Below are 6,087 nucleotides of genomic sequence, written 5' to 3' on the forward strand. Positions count from 1 at the left end.
ACTAGAGCAGGAGTATCACCAAAACCAGAGGGGAACCTAAGAAAGAGGTTGAGATGGGATCGACGAGACCAGTCAAGAGGAAGCAGAGGACATCTCCAGCATGATGGAAGGGGAGCCCAGGCTAGTGGCTGGAGGGGCAAGTCAAAAGGCTTCAGGAGAGAACACTGCAAGGGAGTGAAATGCACGTTCTGCTGGACATCTGTAACCAGCTGGAAAGGAGATGGAGACAGCTGGGGGGAGTGCTGGCCTATGGAAAGTAGTAGAGAACAAGAAACATGGGAGCGGGGCGGGGTGGGGGGAGACAAGGGTTAACTCGAAGGTCAACGAAACATTGGGAGAGAAAAGTCATCAGAGTGATGACTCAGTTATAACTAGTGTTCCATGGACTTGATAATGCAAACACCAAGATATGACCTAACCCTAATCATTGTATACTGTACTGGAAGGATTTGGGGGGGGGGGGGGGCTGTATGACAAAGAGCTACGTTATCATCTTCTATAGTGAAAAAAAACAATCAATAATTGTTCAAATATAAAAATAAAAATAGCACTATAAACAATTTATTTAGGGAATTGGAGCTAAATACCAAAAGAAACAGCTGAAAGAGTTGAAAGTGGTTGATTCTAGGAGGTGGACGATTACGTGGGTGGAAACGATTACAGTTTTTGCAATAAACCTTGTAGAACATTTAACTCTTTGAGGCAGGAGTTGGCCCAACAATGGCTTGGTTTTATACAGGTGTCAGCTAAGAATGGTTTATTAAATTTTGAAACGGATGAAAAAATCAGAAGAGTATTTTGTGACGCGTGAAAAGTATGTAAGATTCAAATTTCAGGGGCGCCTGGGTGGCGCAGTCGGTTAGGCGTCCGACTTCAGCCAGGTCACGATCTCGGGGTCCGTGAGTTCGAGCCCCGCGTCGGGCTCTGGGCTGATGGCTCAGAGCCTGGAGCCTGTTTCCGATTCTGTGTCTCCCTCTCTCTCTGCCCCTCCCCCGTTCATGCTCTGTCTCTCTCTGTCCCAAAAATGAATAAACGTTGAAAAAAAAAATTAAAAAAAAAAAAAAAAGGTTCAAATTTCAGTCCGTAAACACAGTGATTGGCACATGGCCACACTTGTTCATTTAGGTGTTGTCTATGGCTGTATGTGTGCCACAAAAATGGCCTAAATGGCTTCAACAGAGACCACGTGACCTCAAATATTTACTATCTGGCCCTTTACAGGAGAAGTTTGCTGACCCCTGCTTTCAACTATGTTCAGATAAACCATTGAATGAATAAAAGAACAAAATAATTGTTTATTTAAAAACAAAGTGGGGGGGCGCCCGGTTTGCTCAGTCAGTAGAGCATGCGACTCTTGATCTCTGGGTTATAAATTGGAGCTCCACATTGTGAGTAGAGATTGCTTAAAAATAAAAGCTTTAGGGATGGCTGAGGGGCTCAGTCAGTTAAGTGTCCGACTTCAGCTCAAGTCATGATTTCATGGTTTGTGAGTTCAGGCCCCACATCGGGCCCTCTGCTCTCGGCACAAAGCCTGCTTCGAATCCTCTGTCCCCCTTCTTCTCGGCCCCTCCCCCGCTCACACTCTCGTGCTCTGTCTCAAAAATAAACATTTATAATAATAAAATCTTAAAAAACATAAAATCTTTAAAAATTAAAAAGGAAGTAGGAAATAGGGTGAATGGACAGTTGTTAATGACTGGTTCTATTGTGGAATTTTATAGATAACATAAAAAACTCAAAAGTGAAAAAAAAAATTAAAGGTAACCATTAGAAAAAAAGAGTCACATACATAAGATCCAAATAACCAAGGGGAGAAAAACCATGGAACTCTATTAATCCAAAAAAAGGAAGGAGAGGAGGAACAAAGAGAAACGAGATACTAGCGTACACAGAAGCTATAAAATAGGATGCCGATGCGACGTGATTATCAAAAAGCATACGCTATGTTCTTCAACAGAAGACTCAACGCTACAAATATGTCAGCCCTCTACACATCAACTTAGCAATTCAATGAAATCCCAATTAAAACCCCAATGGAATTGTCTTAGGAATCTTACATTAGCTACTTCTAAAACTTACTTGGAAGAGAAAATGCAAAAGAGCGGCAAAGAAAAAAGAATTTTTGGACAGAGAGAGAGAGAGACGGTACAAGCGCAAGTAGGGAAGAGGGGCGGAGGGAGAGGGAGAGAGAATCCCAAGCAGGGTCCACGAAGAGTGTGGAGCCTGATGAGGAAACTGATCCCACGAGTTCACAGCCCAAGCCAAAATCAAGAGTCGGATGTTCAACTGACTGAGCCACCCAGGCGACCCTAGCAGAGCAAGTTTTTAAAAAGAATAATAAATATAGTCTTGGGACCGTTGGCTATTTGAAAAAATTAAATCACGGTGTTATCCTACATCATATACATCATGTAAAGTTGAGACAAGGTACAGAATTGAACATAAAAATGAAATAATAGGGGACTCCTGGGTGCCTCAGTCGGGGGTAAGCGTCCGACTTCAGCTCAGGTCATGAGTTCATGGTTCCTGGGTTTGAGCCCCACTTCAGGCTCTGTGCTGACAGCTCGGAGCCTGGAGCCTGCTTGGGATTCTGTGTCTCTTTCTCTCGGCCCCTCTCCCCCTTTTGCGTGTGCACTCTCTCTCTCTCTCTCTCAAAAATAAATTAAACTTTAAAAGAACGAAATAACAAAAGTGTTAGAAGGACAGAATAGCAAGTGTTTTTACAATCTTTGTGTGAAGAGAACCTCTCTAAACAAGAGTCAACCCAAAATTCCACAAAGAAAAAGATTTATATATTTTACCACAGAAAAAAAATTCAAACCTTCTCATGGAAAAAAAAAAAAAAAAGCATGAAGTTAAAAAGAAGCAACACTGGGGCGCCTGGGTGGCGCAGTCGGTTAAGCGTCCGACTTCAGCCAGGTCACGATCTCGCGGTCCGTGAGTTCGAGCCCCGCGTCGGGCTCTGGGCTGATGGCTCAGAGCCTGGAGCCTGCTTCCGATTCTGTGTCTCCCTCTCTCTCTGCCCCTCCCCCGTTCATGCTCTGTCTCTCTCTGTCCCCAAAAAAATAAATAAACGTTGAAAAAAAAATTAAAAAAAAAAAAAGAAGCAACATTGGGGGGGTGGGCTAAATGGGTGATAGGCATTAAGGAGGGCACTTGGGTCGAGCACTGGGTGTTATATATAAGTGAATAAATAAATTAAAAATACAAAATAAAGAAGAGAAAAGCAAAAAAAAAAAAAAAAGAAGAAGCAACATTTAGGTTTGGGCTCAAACACTTAAAACCAAAGTATCTCTTAATATTTTCAAAAAGCAACAGGTTGAGAAAAAATATTTACAGTCTCCCTGACAGAGAACAGTCTGGTCAACACAATATGCAGAGAATTCCTACAAATTAGGGAACTAAAACAAACAATCCACTATAAAAACAGTAAAGGATAGTAGGCAATTCAGAAAGGACAAACTACGAGTGGCAACAAACGTACAAAAAAATGTGCAACTACAAGGATATCAGGCAAATGTAAATCAAAGCACTGACTGTTGAATACGATTTTCTCATCCATGAGAATGGCACACACTGAAAAGACTAAACATTCAGGGTCGATGAGGAGGTGGGAAAAAGAACACTCACATACTCTGCGGGTAGGCATACACGGAGGTTTTTCTTGAGCAAGTAAAATTTTCAACGCAGACACCCTTCACCCAAGCAAGAACACGGGAGCGTAGCCGCCGCATTAACGGACACTCGGGGCCTCTCGGGAGCTGGGCCCTTTTGAACGAAGATGCTCCGCCTTGGTTGAACTTAGGGCACAGAGTTGTGGGGAAGCCACGCTGGGCCTTGGAAGATCATCGCAAAGTCAAAGCCAACAGCTGAGACTACGCTGCGACCTGAAGGAGGTGGGAAGCTCCCAGAAGTCAAGCTCCCTGGGGAAAGCTGCACGCTAGCATTGGGCTAAGGCCACCCCAACCCTCAATAGTCACAAGGGGCTTGTGGCCTGCCGCCGTGCACAGGGTTCCAGAAAGAAAGAGGTCACCGCAAAGACAAGGCATGCTCATCTGCTAAGAAGCCCACCTGGGCTACCTTGGGGGTGGGGGGAAGGGACCAACAGAGGGTAAAATTCCAGCGTGGCTTTTTTGTTTAAATATTGTGATCAATTGCATGAAACATAAGCTGCACCATCGTAACTCTTTAAAGTGTGCGAAGAAGTCCCGTTTACGTACACCAGGTGGTGAAAAGACCACAACATCTAGTTCCAGAACCTTTTTATCACCCCCACAGTAGCCCCTGGACCCCCGGCAGAGGCAGGCCTCTTTGAATTGATAGCACAAAGGGATATGTAAAGAAATTAAGTTATTTCGATTAATGTCCGCACACACGCAAAGAAGAGTTCAAAATCCATTGAGCTGAGGGAGCAGCGCGCGAGGGGGACTGGCGCGCGGAAGAGCCGGAGCGCGGAGAGAGCGGCGCGCGGCGCAAATTGGCGGGCGGAGGGACCCGCGCTCGAGGGCAGTTGGCGCGCTGGGAGGCGACTCGCGGAGGGAGCAGTGCGCGAGGAGAATTGGCGCTCGGCGGGGAGCGGAGCTCGGAGGGAGCGACGTGCGGGGGCAATCGGCATGAGGAGGGGCGGTGCGTGAGGGCAATCGGCACGAGGAGGGGTGGGCGGAGGGACTCGGCACGAGGAGGGGTGGTGCATGAGGGCAATCGGCACGAGGAGGGGCGGCGCGCGGAGGGACTCGGCACGAGGAGGGGCGGCGCAGGGCAATCGGCACGAGGCGGGGCGGCGCGCGGAGGGACTCGGCACGAGGAGGGGCGGCGCGTGAGGGCAATCGGCACGAGGCGGGGCGGCGCGCGGAGGGACTCGGCATGAGGAGGGGCGGTGCGTGAGGGCAATCGGCACGAGGCGGGGCGGCGCGCGGAGGGACTCGGCACGAGGAGGGGCGGCGCAGGGCAATCGGCACGAGGCGGGGCGGCGCGCGGAGGGACTCGGCACGAGGAGGGGCGGCGCGTGAGGGCAATCGGCACGAGGCGGGGCGGCGCGCGGAGGGACTCGGCATGAGGAGGGGCGGTGCGTGAGGGCAATCGGCACGAGGCGGGGCGGCGCGCGGAGGGACTCGGCACGAGGAGGGACTCGGCACGAGGAGGGGCGGCGCGTGAGGGCAATCGGCACGAGGCGGGGCGGCGCGCGGAGGGACTCGGCATGAGGAGGGGCGGTGCGTGAGGGCAATCGGCACGAGGCGGGGCGGCGCGCGGAGGGACTCGGCACGAGGAGGGACTCGGCACGAGGAGGGGCGGCGCGTGAGGGCAATCGGCACGAGGCGGGGCGGCGCGCGGAGGGACTCGGCACGAGGAGGGGCGGCGCAGGGCAATCGGCACGAGGCGGGGCGGCGCGCGGAGGGACTCGGCATGAGGAGGGGCGGTGCGTGAGGGCAATCGGCACGAGGCGGGGCGGCGCGCGGAGGGACTCGGCCCGGAGGGGCGGCGCGTGAGGGCAATCGGCACGAGGCGGGGCGGCGCGCGGAGGGACTCGGCATGAGGAGGGGCGGTGCGTGAGGGCAATCGGCACGAGGCGGGGCGGCGCGCGGAGGGACTCGGCACGAGGAGGGACTCGGCACGAGGAGGGGCGGCGCAGGGCAATCGGCACGAGGAGGGGCGGCGCGCGGAGGGACTCGGCACGAGGAGGGGCGGCGCGTGAGGGCAATCGGCACGAGGCGGGGCGGCGCGCGGAGGGACTCGGCACGAGGAGGGGCGGCGCAGGGCAATCGGCACGAGGCGGGGCGGCGCGCGGAGGGACTCGGCATGAGGAGGGGCGGTGCGTGAGGGCAATCGGCACGAGGCGGGGCGGCGCGCGGAGGGACTCGGCCCGGAGGGGCGGCGCGTGAGGGCAATCGGCACGAGGCGGGGCGGCGCGCGGAGGGACTCGGCATGAGGAGGGGCGGTGCGTGAGGGCAATCGGCACGAGGCGGGGCGGCGCGCGGAGGGACTCGGCACGAGGAGGGACTCGGCACGAGGAGGGGCGGCGCAGGGCAATCGGCACGAGGAGGGGCGGCGCGCGGAGGGACTCGGCACGAGGAGGGGCGGCGCGTGAGG

This window comes from Leopardus geoffroyi, chromosome X, assembly GCF_018350155.1.
Source record: "Leopardus geoffroyi isolate Oge1 chromosome X, O.geoffroyi_Oge1_pat1.0, whole genome shotgun sequence".
Classification (NCBI taxonomy): domain Eukaryota; kingdom Metazoa; phylum Chordata; class Mammalia; order Carnivora; family Felidae; genus Leopardus; species Leopardus geoffroyi.